At 45.0% G+C, this 21688-nt stretch overlaps 1 protein-coding gene across 5 annotated transcripts in view; it reads left to right on the top strand.

Moving 5' to 3' along the window:
• Positions 1 to 21688, top strand: part of LOC129828634 (brain-specific angiogenesis inhibitor 1-associated protein 2-like) — a 169800-nt gene that overhangs the window by 13142 nt on the left and 134970 nt on the right. The gene's annotated exons all lie outside the window — the stretch shown is intronic.

Genomic DNA, 21688 nt, shown 5'->3' with positions numbered 1-21688 from the left:
AAAGACAACAGTATTTAACAGACCACCCACCAGAGTGCTTTATGTGGATGGTAGGCTACAGTATTTAACAGACCACCCACCAGAGTGCACCAGTTAGGTTAGGATTGGCTCCATGCAGTGGGATCGTTTCAAATAGAGGTCGACCGATTTTATGATTTTTCAACGCCGATACCGATTTTATTGGAGGACCAAAAAAAGCAGATACTAATTAATCTGCCGTTTTTTATAAAAATTATATATATATTTTTAAATAAAAACACTTACAACAATACTGAATGAACACTTATTATAACTTTATATAATACATCAATAAAATCTATTTAGTGTCAAATAAATAATGAAACATGTTCAATTTGGTTTAAATAATGCAAAAACAAAGTGTTGGAGAAGAAAGTAAAAGTGCAATATGTGCCATGTATAAAAGCTAACTGTTAAGTTCCTTGCTCAGAACATGAGAACATATGAAAGCTGGTGGTTCCTTTTAACATAAGTCTTCAATATTCCCAGGTAGGAAGTTTTAGGTTGTAGTTATTATAGTACTATTTCTCTCTATACAATTTGTATTTCATATACCTTTGACTATTGGACGTTCTAATTGGTACTTTAGTATTGCCAGCCTAATCTCGGGAGTTGATAGGCTTGAAGTCATAAACAGCGCAATGCTTGAAGCACAGCGAAGAGCTGCTGGCAAATGAAGGAAAGTGCTGTTTGAATGAATGCTTACAAGCCTGCTGCTGCCTACCACCGCTCAGACTTCTCTATGAAATCAGAGACTTAATTATAATATAATAACACAGAAATACGAGCCTTAGGTCATTAATATGGTCAAATCAGGAAATCAAAACGTATATTCTTTCAGTGAAACACGGAAGGGTTCCGTATTTTATCTAACGGGTGGCATCCCTAAGTCTAAATATTCCTTTTACATTGCACAACCTTCAATGTTATGTCATAATTATGTACATTTCTAGCAAATTAATTACCGTCTTTGTTAGAAATAAATGGACTTCACACAGTTCGCAATGAGCCAGGCAGCCCAAACTGCTGCATATTCTCTGACTCTGTTGCACAGAACGCAGGAGAAGTGACACAATTTCCCTAGTTCAAATTAAATTCTTGTTAACAGGCACTATTAACTAAAAATGAAGGTTTAAAGATATATATTTGTGTATTGATTTTAAGAAAGGCGTTGAGGTTTATGGTTAGGTACACATTGGTGCAACGACAGTGCTTTCTTCGCGAATGCGCTTGTTAAATCACCCGTTTGAAGAAGTAGACTGTGATTCAATGATAAATTAACAGGCACCGCATCGATTATATGCAGCGCAGGACAAGCTAGATAAACTAGTAATATCATCAACCATGTGTAGTTAACTAGTGATTATGTTAAGATTGATTGTTTTTTATAAGATAAGTTTAATGCTAGCTAGCACCTTACCTTGGCTCCTTGTTGCACTTGCATAACAGGTAGTCAGCCTGCCACGCAGTCTCCTCGTGGAGTGCAATGTAATCGGCCATGATCGGTTATGAAAACTTGAAATCGGCCCTAATTAATCGGCCATTCCGATTAATCGGTGGACCTTTAGTTTAAAACCAGTGATTTTCTTTTCGAATGAATCAGTGCTGCATGTATTTTGTATCCTTCTGCAACTGTAGTTGAGACAGAGGGCTACAGAGCTTTGTCTGGACCAGCAGAGTAGTAGAGGGCTACAGAGCTTTGTCTGGACCAGCAGAGTAGTAGAGGGCTACAGAGCTTTGTCTGGACCAGCAGAGTAGTAGAGGGCTACAGAGCTTTGTCTGGACCAGCAGAGTAGTAGCTGGCTACAGAGCTTTGTCTGGACCAGCAGAGTAGTAGCTGGCTACAGAGCTTTGTCTGGACCAGCAAAGTAGTAGCTGGCTACAGAGCTTTGTCTGGCCCAGCAGAGTAGTAGCTAGCTACAGAGCTTTGTCTGGCCCAGCAGAGTAGTAGCTAGCTACAGAGCTTTGTCTGGCCCAGCAGAGTAGTAGCTAGCTACAGAGCTTTGTCTGGACCAGCAGAGTAGTAGCTAGGTATAGAACTGTCTGTGCACTCTTAGAAAAAAGGTGCAAAGCATAACAATATAGTTTTTTTTTTTATATGTCCCCATAGGGAACCCTTCTTGGTGCTAGGTTGAACACTTTGCAGAGGGTTCTCCCTAGAACCCTCTATGTAGTGTAATTCATAGAACCCCCCCCGTATATGGTTCTACCTAGAAACCTCTGAAGGGTTCTACCAATAGAACCTTTTAGATGATAAAATGGCTTTCTAGAACCCTCTGAACAGTTCTATCAGCCTTTAAAAATTATTATTTACAGTGCCAGAATTTTTCCTCTTTCATATTTCTCTTTTTAATATACAGAATGTTATCAGATCTTCAACCAAAACCTAATATTAGATAAGGGGAACCTGAGTTTATTAATTTATGCAACACCCAATTCCTCTGTGTGGAAAAAGTAATTTCCCCCTTACACTCAATAACTGACAGTGGTAAGGGTAGGTAACAACACATCTGCCACGCTGATCCGCAACATGGGGGCCCCTCAGGGGTGCGTGCTCAGTCCCCTCCTGTACTCCCTGTTCACTCATGACTGTACGGCCAGGCATGACTCCAGAACCATCATTAAGTTTGCTGATGACACAACAGTGGTAGGCTTGATCACCGACAACGATGAGACAGCCTATAGGGAGGAGGTCAGAGACCTGACCGTGTGGTGCAAGGACAACAACCTCTCCCTCAATGTGATCAAGTCAAAGGAGATGATTGTGTACTACAGGAAAAGGAGGACCGAGCACGTCCCCATTCTCATCGACGGAGCTGTAGTGGAGCAATTTGAGAGCTTCAAGTTCCTTGGAGTCCACATCACCAACAAACTAACATGGTCCAAACACACCAAGACAGTCGTGAAGAGGGCACGGCTAAACCTATTCCCCCTCAGGAGACTTATTCCCCCTCAGGAGAATAGGCAAAACCTATTCCCCCTCAATATTTGGCATGGGTCCTCAGATCCTCAAAAGGTTTGACAGCTGCACCATTGAGAGCATCCTGACAGGTTGCATCACTGCCTGGTATGGCAACTGCTCAGCATCCGACGCAAGGCACTACAGAGGGTAGTGTGTACGGCCCAGTACATCACCGGGGCCAAGCTTCCTGCCGTCCAGGACCTCTATACCAGGTGGTGTCAGAGGAAGGCCCTAAAAATTGTCAGACTCCAGTCACCGTAGTTATAGACTGTTCTCTCTGCTACCACACCGCAAGCTGTACCGGACCGCCAAGTCTAGGTCTAAGAAGCTTCTAAACAGCTTCTACCCCCCCAAGCCAAAGACTCCTGAATATCTAATCAAATGGCTACCCAGACTATTTGCATTACCACCTCCCCCCCCCCCCCCCCCCCCCCCCCCCCTATGCTGATGCTACTCTGTTATTATCTATGCAAAGCCCCTTTAATAACTCTACCTATATATTACTTCAACACCGGTGCCCTGCACATTGACTCTGTACCGGTACCTCCTGTATATATACAGGCTCCCTATTGTTATTTTACTGCAGCTCTTTTAATTATTTGTTACTTTTATCGCTTTTTTTAGGTATTTTCTTAACTGCATTGTTGGTTAAGGGCTTGTAAACTAAGCATTTCACCTGTTGTATTCAGCGCATGTGACAAACACGAATTTAAATTTTTATTTGAACTGATTGTGCCATCTTTAGCTGCAATTACTGCAACCAAGTGCTTGCTGTAGTTGTTGATCAGCCTCTCACGTCGGCCCACTCTTGCATGCAAAACTGCTTTAACTCAGTGACATTTGTGGGATTTCAAGCATGAACTGCTTGTTTCAAGTCCTGCCACAATATCTCAATTGGGATTAGGTCTGGATTTTGACTTGGCCATTCCAAAACTTCACATTTGTTGCTTTTTAACCATTTTCATGTAGCCTTGTGTGCTTTGGATTGTCTTGCTTCATGACTCAGCTGCGCTTCAGCTCACAGATGGCCTGACATTCTCCTCTAGAATTCTCTGATGCAGAGAGGTGGCGGTTTAGAGGGGTGGGGGGGTATTGGAGAGGTGGGGGGTATTGGAGAGGTGGCGGTTTAGCGGGGTGGGGGGGAATTGGAGAGGTGGCGGTTTAGAGGGGTGGGGGGTATTGGAGAGGTGGGGGGTATTGGAGAGGTGGCGGTTTAGCGGGGTGGGGGGGAATTGGAGAGGTGGCGGTTTAGAGGGGTGGGGGGTATTGGAGAGGTGGCGGGGGAGGGGTATTGGAGAGGTGGCGGTTTAGAGGGGAGTGGGGGTATTGGAGAGGTGGCGGTTTAGCGGGGTGGGGGTATTGGAGAGGTGGGGGGGTATTGGAGAGGTGGCGGTTTAGCGGGGTGGGGGGGTATTGGAGAGGTGGCGGTTTAGAGGGGTGGGGGGGTATTGGAGAGGTGGCGGGGGAGGGGTATTGGAGAGGTGGCGGGGGAGGGGTATTGGAGAGGTGGCGGGGGAGGGGTATTGGAGAGGTGGCGGTTTAGAGGGGAGTGGGGGTATTGGAGAGGTGGCGGTTTAGCGGGGTGGGGGGGTATTGGAGAGGTGGCGGGGAATTGGAGAGGTGGCGGTCTAGCGGGGTGGGGGGGTATTGGAGAGGTGGCGGTTTAGAGGGGTGGGGGGGTATTGGAGAGGTGGCGGGGGAGGGGTATTGGAGAGGTGGCGGGGGAGGGGTATTGGAGAGGTGGCGGGGGAGGGGTATTGGAGAGGTGGCGGTTTAGAGGGGAGTGGGGGTATTGGAGAGGTGGCGGTTTAGCGGGGTGGGGGGGTATTGGAGAGGTGGCGGGGAATTGGAGAGGTGGCGGTCTAGCGGGGTGGGGGGGTATTGGAGAGGTGGCGGTTTAGAGGGGTGGGGGGGTATTGGAGAGGTGGCGGTTTAGAGGGGTGGGGGGTATTGGAGAGGTGGCGGGGGAGGGGTATTGGAGAGGTGGCGGGGGAGGGGTATTGGAGAGGTGGCGGGGGAGGGGTATTGGAGAGGTGGCGGTTTAGAGGGGTGGGGGGGTATTGGAGAGGTGGCGGTTTAGAGGGGTGGGAGTATTGGAGAGGTGGGGGGTATTGGAGAGGTGGCGGTTTAGCGGGGTGGGGGGGAATTGGAGAGGTGGGGGGTATTGGAGAGGTGGCGGTTTAGAGGGGTGGGGGGGTATTGGAGAGGTGGCGGTTTAGAGGGGTGGGAGTATTGGAGAGGTGGGGGGTATTGGAGAGGTGGCGGTTTAGCGGGGTGGGGGGGAATTGGAGAGGTGGGGGGTATTGGAGAGGTGGCGGTTTAGCAGGGGGAGGGGGTATTGGAGAGGTGGCGGTTTAGCAGGGGGGGTATTGGAGTGGTGGCTGGGTATTAGAGCTGGCGGTTTAGCGGGGTGGGGGGTATTGGAGAGGTGGGGGGGTATTGGAGAGGTGGCGGGGAATTGGAGAGGTGACGGTTTAGCAGGGGGAGGGGGTATTGGAGAGGTGGCGGTTTAGAAGGGGGGAGGGTATTGGAGTGGTGGCTGGGTATTAGAGCTGGCGGTTTAGCGGGGTGGGGGGGTATTGGAGAGGTGGCGGGGAGATACCAGAAGAGACATCTTTTCTATCCCTCCATCTTGAAATTGCTGTGTGGGTTCTGGTCGTAATTAGATGATGAGAGAAACATAACTGTGGAAGAATGTGTGTGTGTGTGTGTGTGTGTGTGGAATTGCCTCCCTCCCGCAAGTAGCTTTTAGACTGACATAGAATCTCAGATTTGAGAGACAGAAGAGATGAGAAGGGAAGAGAGAAGGAGAGGAGGGGGTTGTTTCTGTGTGCAGGAACAGACTGATCTTTCTCTCTCTCTCTTAAATGCACATGATGAGTTAATGATGATGATGATGATTCCACACCATTTCAGCTTCCTAATGAGACATTGACCTTGGGCGTAGCTTCAGGTCTCTAGTGGTACGAGCCACACAGTGTGGAATAGAGATGAGGTGCTAGGTTGCAGGGGGATTTCCCACATTTCCAAATATGGCTGCGGAAGTGCCTCCTCCTCCTCCCTGGCTCCAGTGGGTTGCACCACTGTGTGAGCCTGCACACCGATAACGGCTCATCTGAAAGGCAAATGGGCTACACACAGACACGCACAGGCACTGAATGACCCTCCCTTGAGGACACTCTGGCATGGCAGTTTTCACCCAATAATTGACAGAGGCTTAGCAGAGGCATGTAATGCAGTGCCGTACCGCAGTTTCACAGGGCCCCCGTAAGGTCTGAGCAAGGGCCCCCCTCCCCCTAACCCGATATTATAATACTTTTTTGGGGGGGGGGGGTTAATGGCTAGCTTCCTACAATTACCCACATTTTACCATGGGGCAAATATGACAATGTGCAGTCTTTTATAGCTAATTTCATGCTTTTCTAAACATTTTGAAATGAGGTTGAGGTTTTTGTATTTTCTTTATTACCTCCTTTTTCTCCCCAATTTCGTCGTATCCAATTGTTAGTAGTTACTGTCTTGTCTCATCGCTACAACTCCCGTACGGGCTCGGGAGAGACGAAGGTCGAGAGCCATGCGTCCTCCGAAACAAAACACAACCAACCACTGCTTCTTACCACCGCGCGCATCCAACCCGGAAGCCAGCCGCACCAATGTGTCAGCATACACCACTGCCATGCACTGCGCCCGGCCTGCCACAGGAGTCGCTAGTGTGCGATGAGACAAGGATATCCCTACCGGCCAAACCCTCCCTAACCCGGACGACGCTAGCCCAATTGTGCATTGCCCCATGGACCTCCCGGCTGGGGCAGAGCCCGGGCTCTAACCCAGAGTCTCTGGTGGCACAGCTAGCGCTGCGATGCAGTGCCTTAGACCACTGCACCACCCAGGAGGCGAGGTTTTTGTATTTTTAAGTCAAATTTCCTTTAATTCTACACTGCCATAGAGCAGAGAGGGAAATTAGCAATTTTATAGCTAATCTCATGCTATTTTGCAATGAGGCTGAGAGAATTTAGCATTTTTGAAAGCTAATTTCCTGCTTTTCTACACATTTTTTCCAGGAGGCTGCTTGAAAATGTTTGTTTACAGCAAATTTTGTGTAATTCTAAACATTTTTTGCCATAGCATATGAACATATGTAATGCCCACTTACAGAGGAGATGGAAGAGGGGGATAACATCAGAGATGGACCATAGGAGTGGAAGAGGGGGATAACATCAGAGATAAACCATAGGAGTGGAAGAGGGGGATAACATCAGAGATGGACCATAGGAGTGGAAGAGGGGGATAACATTAGAGATGGACCATAGGAGTGAAAGAGGGGGATAACATCAGAGATGGACCATAGGAGTGAAAGAGGGGGATAACATCAGAGATGGACCATAGGAGTGGAAGAGGGGGATAACATCAGAGATGGACCATAGGAGTGAAAGAGGGGGATAACATCAGAGATGGACCATAGGAGTGGAAGAGGGGGATAACATCAGAGATGGACCATAGGAGTGGAAGAGGGGGATAACATCAGAGATGGTCCATAGGAGTGGAAGAGGGGGATAACATCAGAGATGGACCATAGGAGTGGAAGAGGGGGATAACATCAGAGATGGACCATAGGAGTGGAAGAGGGGGATAACATCAGAGATAAACCATAGGAGTGGAAGAGGGGGATAACATCAGAGATGGTCCATAGGAGTGAAAGAGGGGGATAACATCAGAGATGGACCATAGGAGTGGAAGAGGGGGATAACATCAGAGATGGTCCATAGGAGTGAAAGAGGGGGATAACATCAGAGATGGTCCATAGGAGTGAAAGAGGGGGATAACATCAGAGATGGTCCATAGGAGTGAAAGAGGGGGATAACATCAGAGATAAACCATAGGAGTGGAAGAGGGGGATAACATCAGAGATAAACCATAGGAGTGGAAGAGGGGGATAACATCAGAGATGGTCCATAGGAGTGAAAGAGGGGGATAACATCAGAGATGGACCATAGGAGTGGAAGAGGGGGATAACATCAGAGATGGTCCATAGGAGTGAAAGAGGGGGATAACATCAGAGATGGTCCATAGGAGTGAAAGAGGGGGATAACATCAGAGATGGACCATAGGAGTGAAAGAGGGGGATAACATCAGAGATGGTCCATAGGAGTGAAAGAGGGGGATAACATCAGAGATGGTCCATAGGAGTGAAAGAGGGGGATAACATCAGAGATGGACCATAGGAGTGAAAGAGGGGGATAACATCAGAGATGGACCATAGGAGTGAAAGAGGGGGATAACATCAGAGATGGTCCATAGGAGTGAAAGAGGGGGATAACATCAGAGATGGACCATAGGAGTAGAAGAGGGGGATAACATCAGAGATGGACCATAGGAGTGGAAGAGGGGGATAACATCAGAGATGGACCATAGGAGTGGAAGAGGGGGATAACATCAGAGATGGTCCATAGGAGTGGAAGAGGGGGATAACATCAGAGATGGACCATAGGAGTGGAAGAGGGGGATAACATCAGAGATGGACCATAGGAGTGGAAGAGGGGGATAGCATCAGAGATGGACCATAGGAGTGGAAGAGGGGGATAACATCAGATGGACCATAGGAGTAGAAGAGGGGGATAACATCAGAGATGGTCCATAGGAGTGTAAGAATAGCTGGATTTTCTGTGCTGCATGGGTGGATTTCTAATGCAGGCTTTAGCCTTAGGCAATGATGTTCTGCATCACTGCTCATTCAAATTCTTCAGAGCTGCCGTTGTAACGTGTGTCTGTGTTGAGCTGGAGGCTTCCTTACTGTCTGATGGAACAAGACACGTGGGTACTGGGTAGTAAATTGCTTTTGTATGTGTGAGAAATGTGTTTGTGGTAGCTGACTTATTTTCTTGTGTACAGTGTATTCAGACCCCTTGACTTTTTCCACATGTTATGTTACAGCCTTATTCTAAAATGTATTTAAAATATTTGAGGAAAACAATGCCCCATAATGACAAAGCAAAAATATATATACATTTTTTTAAAAACATTTTAACAAATGGATTAAAAACATACCTTACTTACATAAGTATTCAGACCCTTTGCTATGAGACTCGAAATTGAGCTCAGGTGCATCCTGTTTCCGTTGATCATCCTTGGGATGTTTCTACAACTTGATTGGAGTCCAGCTGTGGTAAATCCAATTGATTGGACATGATGTGGAAAGGCACACACCTGTCTGTATAAGGTCCCACAGTTGACGGTTCATGTCAGAGCATAAACCAAGCTATGAGGTTGAAGGAATTGTCCGTAGAGCTCCGAGACAGGATTGTATCGAGGCACAGATCTGGGGAAGGGTACCCAAACATTTCTGCAGCGTTGAAGGTCCCCAAGAAAACAGTGGCCTCCATCATTCTTAAATGGAAAAAGTTTGTAACCACCAAGACTCTTCATAAAGCTGGGCGCCCAGCCAAACTGAGCAATCGGGGGAGAAGGGCCTTGCTCAGCGAGGTGACCAAGAGCTCGATGGTCACTCTGAAAGAGCTCTAGAGTTCCTTTGTGGAGATGGGACAACTCTGCAGCACTCCACCAATCAGGCCTTTATGGTAGAGAGGCCAGACGAAAGCCACTCCTCAGTAAAAGGCACATTTGGAGCTCGCTTGGAGTTTGCCAAAAGGTTCCTAAAGGACTCTCAGACCATGAGAAACAAGATTCTCTGGTCTGATGAAACCAAGATTGAACTCTTTGGCCTGAATGCCAAGCGTCACGTCTGGAGGATACCTGGCACAATCCCTATGGTAAAGCATGGTAGTGGCAGCATTGTGGGATGTTTTTCAGCAGCAGGGACTGGAAGACTAGTCAGGATTGAGGGAAAGATGAACGGAGCAAAGTACAGAGATCCTTGATGAAAGCCTGCTCCAGAGCCCTCACGACCTCAGCCTGGGGCGACTGTTCACCTTCCAACAGGACAACGACCCTAAGCATACAGCCAAGACAACGCTGGAGTGGCTTCGGGACAAGTCTCTGAATGTCCTTGAGTGGCCCAACCAGAGACTGAATTTAAACTTGATCAAACATCTCTGGAGAGACCTGAAAATAGCTGTGCAGCAACGCTCCCCATCCAACCTGACAGCGCTTGAGAGGATCTGCAGAGAAGGGGAGAAACTTACTAAATACATGTGTGCCAGGCTGGTAGCGTCATACCCAAGAAGACTCGAGGCTGTAATCGCTGCCAAAGGTGTTTCAACAAAGTACTTAGTAAAGGACCTGAATACTTATGTAAAAGTGATATTTATTTTTTTATAAATTTGCAAACGTCTATATATAAAATAAAATATTTCGTTTCGTCATTATGAGGTATTGTGTAGATTGATGAAAACAATTTAAATAATTTTAGAATAAGGCTGTAATGTAACAAATTAGGGGAAGTCAAGGGGACTGAATACTTTCAGAATGCACTGTATATTATACTACTGGAGTGCTATATACAGGGATGGTGTGGGTGGAGGCATATAGGGTGACATTAAGTATGATACAAAAAGAGGACATTGAGAACCATGGGACAGACTGGGTCACCTTGATAGCTGGCAGCAGGGTAGTAAAATCCATACGCCAGCCGAGTTAGACCCTCTTAGTTGGCATGGAGACCAGACGACCACAGAATTACTGCCATTCCATATCCCTCCACACCTGAATACTGTAATCAGTTGTAACCTTGACATTTTCAGTCTGGAATGTGTGTGTACACACACATACTTATCTTTTCCAAATAGCACCCCAGCTCAAGGAGAACATTAGAGGACGTATGAAGTTGACCCAATAATTAAACTTCTAGAGGAACCTGTGAATATCTCATGGTTTCTGATCTCATGTGTGATCACTCACCCACAACGGAACTAAAGGATCAGGCTCTCTCTCTCATGCTGCCAGTCTCTCTAGCTAGCTACTGTAGTTTGTGTTTGGCAGGGTGGCAGGGTATGGCACAGCAGGGCTAAATGAGCCACGTTGGCTTTTAATTTGCACCCCCTCCACGAGATGACACTGGCGGTGTTTATGTAGGCACGACCGACGGCGAGTCACGGCACACGCACGCACCGATGCACAAATGGACACACACTCCCTCATGTCTTTTAAAAGGACAGGTCACAGTGTTCTCAGAAAGGATATTGTTGTTAGTTTTATTTCAACCAGAGCTGGATCCCTCAGGTGTCTGTCTGCGTGGCCCCTGAGTGTGTATGGGACTTGATATTGAAGGTTGCACTGTGACCTTTCACCTTTCAATTACACTTGTCATACTGTAATTGCTCCAGACAGATAAAACAATAAAATGTTCCCCCCCCTCCCCCCTCTCTCCCTGCTACAGTAGCCTTCCCTTATTAGCCTCCGTCACAACATTTGACCATGGGGTAGATTTTGGAAAGATCCACTGAGATCACTGGGAATTCAGCCCCAGACAACAGTTTTCAGTCAGCCCCTTATTTAATCAGACACAGCACTAACAAACACACACACACACACACACACACACACACACACACACACACACACACACACACACACACACACACCTTGAACTTCATTTCACATTTGCTCATCCCCTCACTTTCCCAGAACATTGCCTTGGGGTCAGTCAGGCTAGGGAGATGTTCAACTCCACACATTTTGAAGATAAATATTTCACATACTGGCAATGCTGCACCCCACAAGCATGTCTATGTGACCGAAACTAACATCGTACTGGATGTTCCAGCGTACTATCTGTGTATCCCAAATGGCACCCTGTGGGCCCTGGACAAAAGTAGAGCACTATATAGAGAATAGAGTTCCATTTGGGACACAGCCCATGTTTGAGTGTGCATGGGTTCCCGTTCCTAGCAAGCTAAGATGCTGCTGCAGTGAAACCGGTTTTGCTCATCTCAGCTGTGAAGCACTGATGCTTCGCCAAGCAGACTGGAGCTACCGGGTGTGTGTGTGTTAATCTCTGAAATGTAAGATGTGACTGAGGAGGCATTTGTTGTGCACCCATTGAATTGCAATTTAATTAAACCTAATGTTTACCCCGTCCAGAGTGCTTGGTAGTAACGTTTACCCCGTCCAGAGTGCTGGGCTGTCATGTGAACCACGTCCAGAGTGCTGAGCTGTCATGTGTACCCCGTCCAGAGTGCTGGGCTGTCATGTTTACCCCGTCCAGAGTGCTGGGCTGTCATGTGTACCCCGTCCAGAGTGCTGGGCTGTCATGTGTACCCCGTCCAGAGTGCTGGGCTGTCATGTGTACCCCGTCCAGAGTGCTGGGCTGTCATGTGTACCCCGTCCAGAGTGCTGGGCTGTCATGTGTACCCCGTCCAGAGTGCTGGGCTGTCATGTGTACCCCGTCCAGAGTGCTGGGCTGTCATGTGTACCCCGTCCAGAGTGCTGGGCTGTCATGTGTACCCCGTCCAGAGTGCTGGGCTGTCATGTTTACCCCGTCCAGAGTGCTGGGCTGTCATGTGTACCCCGTCCAGAGTGCTGGGCTGTCATGTGTACCCCGTCCAGAGTGCTGGGCTGTCATGTGTACCCCGTCCAGAGTGCTGGGCTGTCATGTGTACCCCGTCCAGAGTGCTGGGCTGTCATGTGTACCCCGTCCAGAGTGCTGGGCTGTCATGTTTACCCCGTCCAGAGTGCTGGGCTGTCATGTGTACCCCGTCCAGAGTGCTGGGCTGTCATGTGTACCCCGTCCAGAGTGCTGGGCTGTCATGTGTACCCCGTCCAGAGTGCTGGGCTGTCATGTGTACCCCGTCCAGAGTGCTGGGCAGTAATGTGTACCACGTCCAGAGTGCTCTGACCGCATCGCATTAGTCTGCTCCACTACTTTATATTCTGTTCTCACACACACACCACATACGTACTCATGCATGCAGACCCACGCGGTGACATGGGGTGTTTTAACTCTGGTCCTGTGTGAAGCCTCTGGGTATCTCCTTCCCTCTTAACCCCTCTATTGATTTAAGCTGGAACAGAATCTCTCTTCCGTTCCCTTTGATGAAAATGGGAACATTTCCTACTGAACAATTCAGAGTATTATGAGGGACAAGATGAGGTTATGTTCGTATCATTAAGAATCCATTTCCATTTTCCATTAGGCTCGATGCATCCATGTTTGATCTGTATTTTGAATTGGCGCGAAGGATTTAAAGAAGAGGCCATATTTGAAGTACATGGTTACAGCAGATGAGCCCAAGGAGCCACCTGCGAACATAAGACTTAAGCCTCTCCCTAAAAAGCTTTGTGTGTCTGTGTACAATCATCTCTTCCTTTTCCCAATTCACCTGTCAAATATTGACTTGCTGAATGGGAGCGTGTGTGTGTTTAAATCTGTTTGAGTCCTGCTAAATGAACAACTTGTGTTGCTGATTTTAGGTATGAATTAAGATCAGACTATGTGACATGTTTAATTTACCTAGTCCTTAACCCTGTGTGTGTGTGTGTGTGTGTGTGTCACCGGTGATTGGGAAACTCCTTCCTCCATTAGCTAGGTCCCTTATTACCATATTCGAGGGCCACTCTGATGATGATTAGCGGTTGCCGAGGCGGAGGCCTGCAATTTTTATTTGTGTGGGACTGGAGCTAATCAGGTGAGGCTGGCTCTGGGCCAATGATGTGATTTTTTTTTTTTGATTGTGTGTGAAGACTGCAGTAGAGGAACAGTTAATGAACGTTCCTACTTCAGTAGATCTTCTACAATTCTTTTTATTTTTTACATCGATGAATCAAAAAACCATTTTAACCGTTGAACTAGGCAGACTTTGGTGCCAGTTGATTGCAGCCTGTGTAAGCGCGTACGGAGTGTTTTGTCCATGTTTGCGTGTCTACATGAGGGAATTCGGGTTGTCAGTTTCGGTGTGTTTTTTTTTTTACCCCACTACTTTAGAAACCTGCTGGTTCCGGCTGGTTCCGGCAGCAGCGTCTTCTCAATGTGGCACATGAGACTATCCCTGTCTGATGGTAGTTGCATATCTCACACACACCGTAGTGATCCTGTCATCTGATGGCTGTTTATTCAGCCTGTATAAATACATGGGTCTCTCTCATGTCTCTCTGTCTCCCTGGTGTATTCGGGATGATTACCATGATAGGTTCCAGCGAATGAGTTTGTTTAGTAGTTAATGCTGCCTTATATAACAACACATACACATAGAGGGGTAGGCGGAAGCTAGGGGGGGGGGGGGGTGAGAGACAGACACGGATATAAATAGGTTGCTCCCAAGGAAACCCTAAAAGCAAACTCAAGCCCATTTTCTCTCTTTGGTGTACATGTGTGGATTTCTTCCCTGACTAACAGCGTAGAGACAAGGAATCAATGCATCAGAGAGGAAAACCTTAAAATATGTATTTGCTGTACTTATAATAGTTTCTATAAACAACTTATGCTTACTTGTCCTCATTATATTAAATCAAATCTAGCATTTTTTTTAAATACATATGAATTAAACATAACTGATGTACATCAATGCATTTCACAACCACCTCTCTTTAAACATTTCTCTCACAGCCGATATATCCTGTATTTACATCTTCCCTTCCTCCCTCTCTGTCCTTCCTGCAGATGGTATATCCTGTATTTACATCTTCCCTTCCTCCCTCTCTGTCCTTCCTGCAGATGGTATATCCTGTATTTACATCCTACCTTCCTCCCTCTCTGGCCTTCCTGCAGATGGTATATCCTGTATTTACATTCTCGCTCTCCATCTTTCTCCTTCCCCTGTCCTGTTGCACTTCTGTTTTGAAGTCATCTTAAAGTTACAAGTGTCAAGGTGACCTAGCGCCAGCCAGTTGGTACAGACATTATTAGGCATCCTTCATGCCATGTCTCTCAACATCATATAGCACACCATTACCAAGAGACTAGAGATGCCCTCCCTCCCTTCAGTGTCTGACAGCTGTCAGGAAAAGGTTAGAGGGACAAAGTAGAAGAGAGGAACTCTGTGTGTGGGAGGGGAGGAGTTCCAGGATATAGAGGTTGGCTGGGCACCTGGTTGGAATTAGAGGGTGGTTTTATGCCCTGGGGCGGGGTGATTTGGTTATCATATCGACCCCGTTCTCTCTCACTCTCTATCTCTATCTGCACCTGGGCAGTACACAAGCATGTACAATTATTCCCTGGCTTGCACATTTCTTCCCCCTCCTTCACTCTGCTCCTCCTTCGTTCTGCCCTACTTCATTCTCCCCGTCCATGCTTTCATTTTTTATGTTTATTTATATACACAGTACCAGTCAAAAGTTTAGACACACTTACTCAATCATGGGTTCAACATTTTTTTTTAAACTATTTTCTACATTGTAGATTAATATTGAAGACATCAAAACTATGAAATAATACATGGAATCATGTAGTAACCAAAAAAGTGTTAAACAAATCCAAATCTCAATATTTTTGAGGGTCTTCAAAGTAGTCACCCTTTGCCTTGATGACAGCTTTGCACACACTTGACATTCTCTAAACCAGCTTCATGAGGTAGTCACCTGGAATGCATTTAAATTAAAACAGGTGTGCCTTGTTAATTTGTGTAATTTCTTTCTTTCCTTAATACATTTGGGCCAAACAGTTGTGCTGTGACAAGGTCGGGTTGGTATACACAAGATAGCCCTATTTGGTAAAAGGGTTAGTCCATAATATGGCAAGAACTGCTCAAATAAGAAAAGAAATGACAGTGCATTGTTTTTTTAAGACATGTAATTCTGTGGATTGACCTACATTCAAGTACTTTGAAAGTTTCTTCAAGTGCAGTCGCAAAAAACATCAAGCACTATGATGAAATTGGCTCATGAAGACCGCCATAGAAAAGGAAGACCCAGAGTTACCTCTGCTGCAGATGATAAGTTCATTAGAGTTAACAGACACATCTTAACATCAACTGTTCAGAGGAGACTGTGAATCAGGCCTTCATGGTGGAATTCCTGCAAATAAACCACTACTAAAGGACACCAATGGTTCCAACTTCTGTGTCTTTGTGAGACGCAGAGGAGGTGAATGGATGATCTCCGCATTTGTTGTTCCCACTGTGAAGCATGGAGGAGGAGGTGTGATGGTGTGGGGCTGCTTTGCTGGTGACACTCTGTGATTTATTTAGAAATCAAGGTCACACTTAACCAGGCTACCACAGCATTCTGCAGCGTGTGGTGGCATTTTTCTGTATTACCAAATGAGGAGAGACAAACTACACACCAGTCAGAGTTATACTTAAACTACATCTTTAATAAGCCTTTTACTTTCAACAATTCACTATCTATAATGAACCATTGAGAGTGACTACAGAAAAATACAAAGATCTTTTATAGCCAAGATACACCCCTCGCAACTTACATGACGAACCACAGATCTTAGGAAATCTTCACAAAGGTACTTTTACTTGAGAAAGGAGTATCCCTTAGCCAGATAGAATTAGCTATAAATTATTGCTCAGTTTGGTCTCTAAAACGAGGTTCTAATCTTGTTCCTGGTACTTCATAGTACAAAAACATCACCTCATCCAAGGCATAACTCAATTGTCATCTCTAGATACTCCCATCTCAAGTAAACCCCCTCTTGACCCCACTCCTGGACAAGCTCACTGAGGGGAGTAAGCCTCTAGGTCATACACTATCCCAGGATAAGCGCAAAGACATTGTGGAGACAAGTAATTGGTTCCCCATTAATCACGCCATCCCTTCACAGGGTTTAAGAATAGGTAAGGACACATTCACATATGAAGACAATGTTCCATTCTGTCCTCTTCCCTTTCTGATAGTCTGCATAGCACCATGGACATGTGAAAGACAAGCCTGACCTCTCCCCTCTCTGAGCCCCAGGTGACTGAGCCCCAGCTGAGGGAAAAGTGTAACTGTCAACACTATAGTCCAAAAGGATACATTCTAATGACAAGTATCACACATAAGCATATTATGCAACTAAAATATCTTAATTATCTATGTGACCCAACTAATTCTGATTCATCCGCCACAAGCGATACGCCATCCCATCTGGTTTGCGCTTAGTCCCACTATCATTTGTTTATATACACCTCCAGGCTGTGTAAGGGATTTTTCACCAGGAAGGAGAGTGATGGAGGGCTGCATCAGGTGACCTGGCCTCCACAATCACCTGACCTCAACCCAATTTGAGATGGTTTGGGATGAGTTGGACCGCAGAGTGAAGGAAAAGCAGCCAAAAAAGTGCTCATCATATGTGGGAACTCCTTCAAGACTGTTGGAAAAGCATTCCTCGTGAAGTTGGTTGAGAGAATGCCAAGAGTCTGCAAAGCTGTCAAGGCAAAGTGTGGCTACTTTGAAGAATCTCAAATATAAAATATGTTTTGATTTGTTTAACCCTTTTTTGGTTACTACATGATTCAATATGTGTTATTTGATAGTTTTGATGTCTTAACTATTGTTCTACCATGTAGACAATAGTAAAAAAATAAAGCAAAAACCTTGCATGAGTAGGCCTGTCCAAACGTTTGATGTGTGTGTGTGTGTGCGCACAGTGGTTCTTCCTTTAAAAGTTGCGTCATACTGCAGCACAGCTTGCGGGGTGCCGCAGAATTCTATGGCACGTTATTTATCTGTCAGCCATTGTTGCCGTTTTAATGCTAGTTTGACCACCAAGAAGGGCGTCTTTGAACAGTTAAGTTATTGAAATGACATGGAGCTGTAGGCCTAAGAGTTCTGGAACTTACTTATTGGCAAAATAACAAAGTGAGCCTTCAATAATTAAACAATGAATAAACCACAACATGTCAGCTAAAGTGATTTGAATTCATGAACGCACTTGAATGGTTTTAAAATTGGCTGTACAAGAGACTTTAAATTTTTTTTTTTTTTACCGACTATATGAGATTATTATTTATTTTTAAATGATTATAGTCTTTGTTGTGCTGTTTATGCTGTTAGAAATGTAACTTAAATAAATTGATTCATATTATGGTGTTTCTGTTACAAAATTAATTTTACAGTGGTCTATGTATGCCTCAGGGTAGTCCTAGGCTCTGAGTGAAGACCAAAATAATCCTAACATTTCCACAACCTAATTGTAGGTTAACCAATACCCCAAAATACAAATCTGATTTAATTTATCAAGATCAGTCCCCCCATGCTTGTCTCAGAGCAGTGTGAAACGGTGCTGAAATAGTTGACCACCACGGGTAGGTTATTGCTTCAAATCCTGTTCTAACCGCTGGAGGACTTTTGGGTGTTTCAGTAAACAACCATTTGTTGCCTTCGTTAGCCTACTTTATTCCAATATTTCTGTCATGTAGTGATATGTATTGCCATAGTAATTCGTTGTGGATCCATCCAGATGTGGTTGGAAAAGAGTGCATTTGGTGGGCTATGCAATCGAGATGGGAGAAGTGACATGCCTCGCAAACAACTATTAATACATTTTAAAGTCCCTAAACGCGGCAAGACTAGTGTCCTGCTGATAGCCCATCAAGGGTGGATGGCTTCTTTAGTATTCTTAAAACAACTCCAGCACAGAGAAGAGAAAGGAGCCTTGAATAATTCAACAATGTATTTTATTTTTTTACCTTTTATTTAACTAGGCAAGTCAGTTAATAACACATTTTTATTTACAATGACGGCCTAGGAACAGTGGGTTAACTGCCTTGTTCAGGGGCAGAACGACAGATTTTTACCTTGTCAGCTCGGGGATTCGATCTAGCAACCTTTTGGTTATTGACCCAGCCACTAGGCTGCCTGCCGCCCCATAAGTAAATAAACTGCAACATGTCGGGCTAAAACGATTTGAATTCACGAATGCATTTGACTGTTTTTAATATTGTCCATCAACCAAAAACATAGCATCTACCATGGTAGAAATGTTATTCAATTCGATGAAAAAAATACAAAAATGCATATGTTTATTAGGCTACTGTGCAGTGTCCTTTAAACCCTCCTCCTTGATCTCCTTCTCGGCAAGAGTCTATTGTCCTGCTAATTGCTCATGTGCGAATGGTTTCTTTTGTATTCCAATGAATTGGAATTACTGTATTAATTACAGTAATTTACCGTTCTCATTCTCGGAGTGGAAACGTTGCTTGCAGAGTTCATAACCTGCTACACAGTGTAGCATCTACAGTGGTACAAAATATTGAATATATTGAATTAGATTTTTTTTTAATGTTTGTTTATTAGGCTACTGTGCAGTTTGACAAAAACTAACAGGACAATGAGATGTTTACTGTAGCCTACATAGTAAAGTGTCTAATTCCTTACATAAGGGAGAGCATGCCATGTCCAGATTTCCTCAATGACATCAACTACTCATTAACTCTGGACATAAACCTTTGAGTATTAATGATGTACTCTTGGAGGTTCACTGGTGAAGTGCAACTAAGATGTAGTTGAAATAAACATCTGCACTGAGTCCTTATATAAAAATATATATATATTAACGAAAGCATAAAGATGTTGGTGAAGCAATATTGTATATGCGTGTTACAGCTTCTTCTGACAAAGTAGAAAGTGTCTGAGTGTGAAATTGCTTTGTGACATTTTGCGGTTGCGTGAGGTTTGGCGATCACAGAATCAGTAGGATATTAAACAAATAGGCAACAGAAGCGGGAACCGCATATAGGGCTGAGTGACTCACTCATTCCTGGCTTATGTTCAAAATAAGTTATATGAATTAAAACGGAGTCTGGTGCGCTCTGTGTGGATAGGTCACTAGGAGTAAACGGATACTGGACTGCAGTCTGGAGTTTAATGATCAACCAGAGTATAGATGTGGTCTGAGTACAGAGGGAAACAGGATAAAATAAATATTAAATTACTACAATGTAAATCCAATAAACAATATTACATTAAACAGTAATGTCAGCAATGTCTATATGCAATTGACAATAAGAGAAAAATAACACACCATAATTCCTCAAGAGAATTAACATTACATTTACACCAACTGGTAGGCTAATTGCACAATTGTACAAAATGGTAAAATAACTTTGAGAAAGTTACCCCTCTACATTTACATATAACAACAGGTATATTGTGAAATAGGTATTTGTTCTGACTTACATTTGGTCAAAAAACACACATATCCCTGCAAATGAAAACCGTCTGATCTCCACGAATGCCAAACCAACTGAGAAATATGTTCTGTTTTAATACTAACTACTGGTTGTCATGGTGAAAAATCCAATATTAATTGTTAGGCCACATAAAAGGAAACATCAAAGAGTTTACAGGAATCTCTAAATGAAAATACTGGCAGATCAATAAAATGTCCTTGTAGATCTAATTTTAAATTTAGACGATTCTAAATTAATATATTTAATACAATTTATAATGCAGGGTTAAAAATATGTTAATATATTTGTAGGGATTGATGGACCTTAGCTTCATCAATAAGTGAGTCTGACGTCGTCCCCGTAAGTGACCGTATGTACATATTCTAACCAGAAGCCATGGATTAAAGGCAACATCTGCACTGAGCTAAAGGCTAGAGCTGCCGCTTTCAAGGAGCGGGACACTAAACCGGACACTTATAAGAATTCCCGATATGCCCTGAGACAAACAGGCAAAGCGTCAGAACAGGACTAAGATTGAATCCTACTACATGGGGTCTGACGCTCATCAGATGTGGCACGGCTTGCAAACTATTACGGACTACAAAGAGAAACCCAGCCGCGAGCTACCCTGTGACGAAAGCTTACCAGGCGAGCTAAATGCCTTTTTTATGCTCGCTTCGAGGAGAGCAACACTGAAGCATGCATGAGAGCACCAGTTGTTCCGGAAGACTGTGTGAGCACAGTCTTCCGGGGGGAAAGAATTGAATACATTTTAGAGTAAGGCTGTAACGTAACAAAATTTGGAAAAATTCAAAGGGTCTTAATACTTTCCAAATGCACTGTATATACACTAAATATACAAAAGTATGTGGACAACGCTTCAAATTTCTTTCCTGCTAGAGCTGCCCTGGTCAACTGTGCCCCGGTCAACTCTAAGTAATGTTTTTTGTGAAGCGGAAACGTCTAGGAGCAACAATGGCTCAGCCGTGAAGTGGTAGGCCACACAAGCTGACAGAACTGGACCGCCGAGTGCTGAAGCATGTAGTGTGTAAATATCGTCTGTCCTCGGTTGCAACGCTCACTACCGATTTCCAATCTGCGTCTGGAAGCAACGTCAGCACAAGAACTGTTTGTCGGCAGCTTCATGAAATGGGTTTCCATGGCAGGACACAAGCCTACGATCTCCACGTGAAATGCCCAAGCATCCGCTTGAGTGGCATAAAGCCGCAATTGCGTTCTGGAGCAGTGGAAATGCGTTCTCTGGAGGAGTGATGAATCACACTTCCCCATCTGTCAGTCCGACAGACGAATCTGAGTTTGATGGATGCCAGTAGAACGCTACCTTCCCGATTGCCTAGTGCCAACTCGATTGTTGGGTAGAGGACGAATAATGGTCTGGGGGTGTTTTTCATGGTTTGGGCTAGGCCCCTTAGTTCCAGTGAAGGGATGTCTTAACACTACAGGATATGATGACATTCTAGACAATTCTGTGCTTCCAACTTTGTGGCAACAGTTTGGAAGGCCCTTTTCTGTTTCAGCATGACAATGTCCCTGTGCACAAAGTGGGGTCCATACAGAAATGTTTTTTTTAAGATCGGCGTGGAAGAACTTGACTGGCCTGCACAGAGCCCTGACCTCAACCCAATCGAACACCTTTGGGAAGAATTGGAATGGCGACTGCGAGCCAGGCCTAATCGCCCAACACCAGTGCCCGACC

Source organism: Salvelinus fontinalis, chromosome 30 (assembly GCF_029448725.1).
Source record: "Salvelinus fontinalis isolate EN_2023a chromosome 30, ASM2944872v1, whole genome shotgun sequence".
Classification (NCBI taxonomy): Eukaryota; Metazoa; Chordata; class Actinopteri; order Salmoniformes; family Salmonidae; genus Salvelinus; species Salvelinus fontinalis.
The sequence above is the reverse complement of the archived record's forward strand: the minus strand, read 5'-3'. Positions and strand labels throughout refer to the sequence as shown.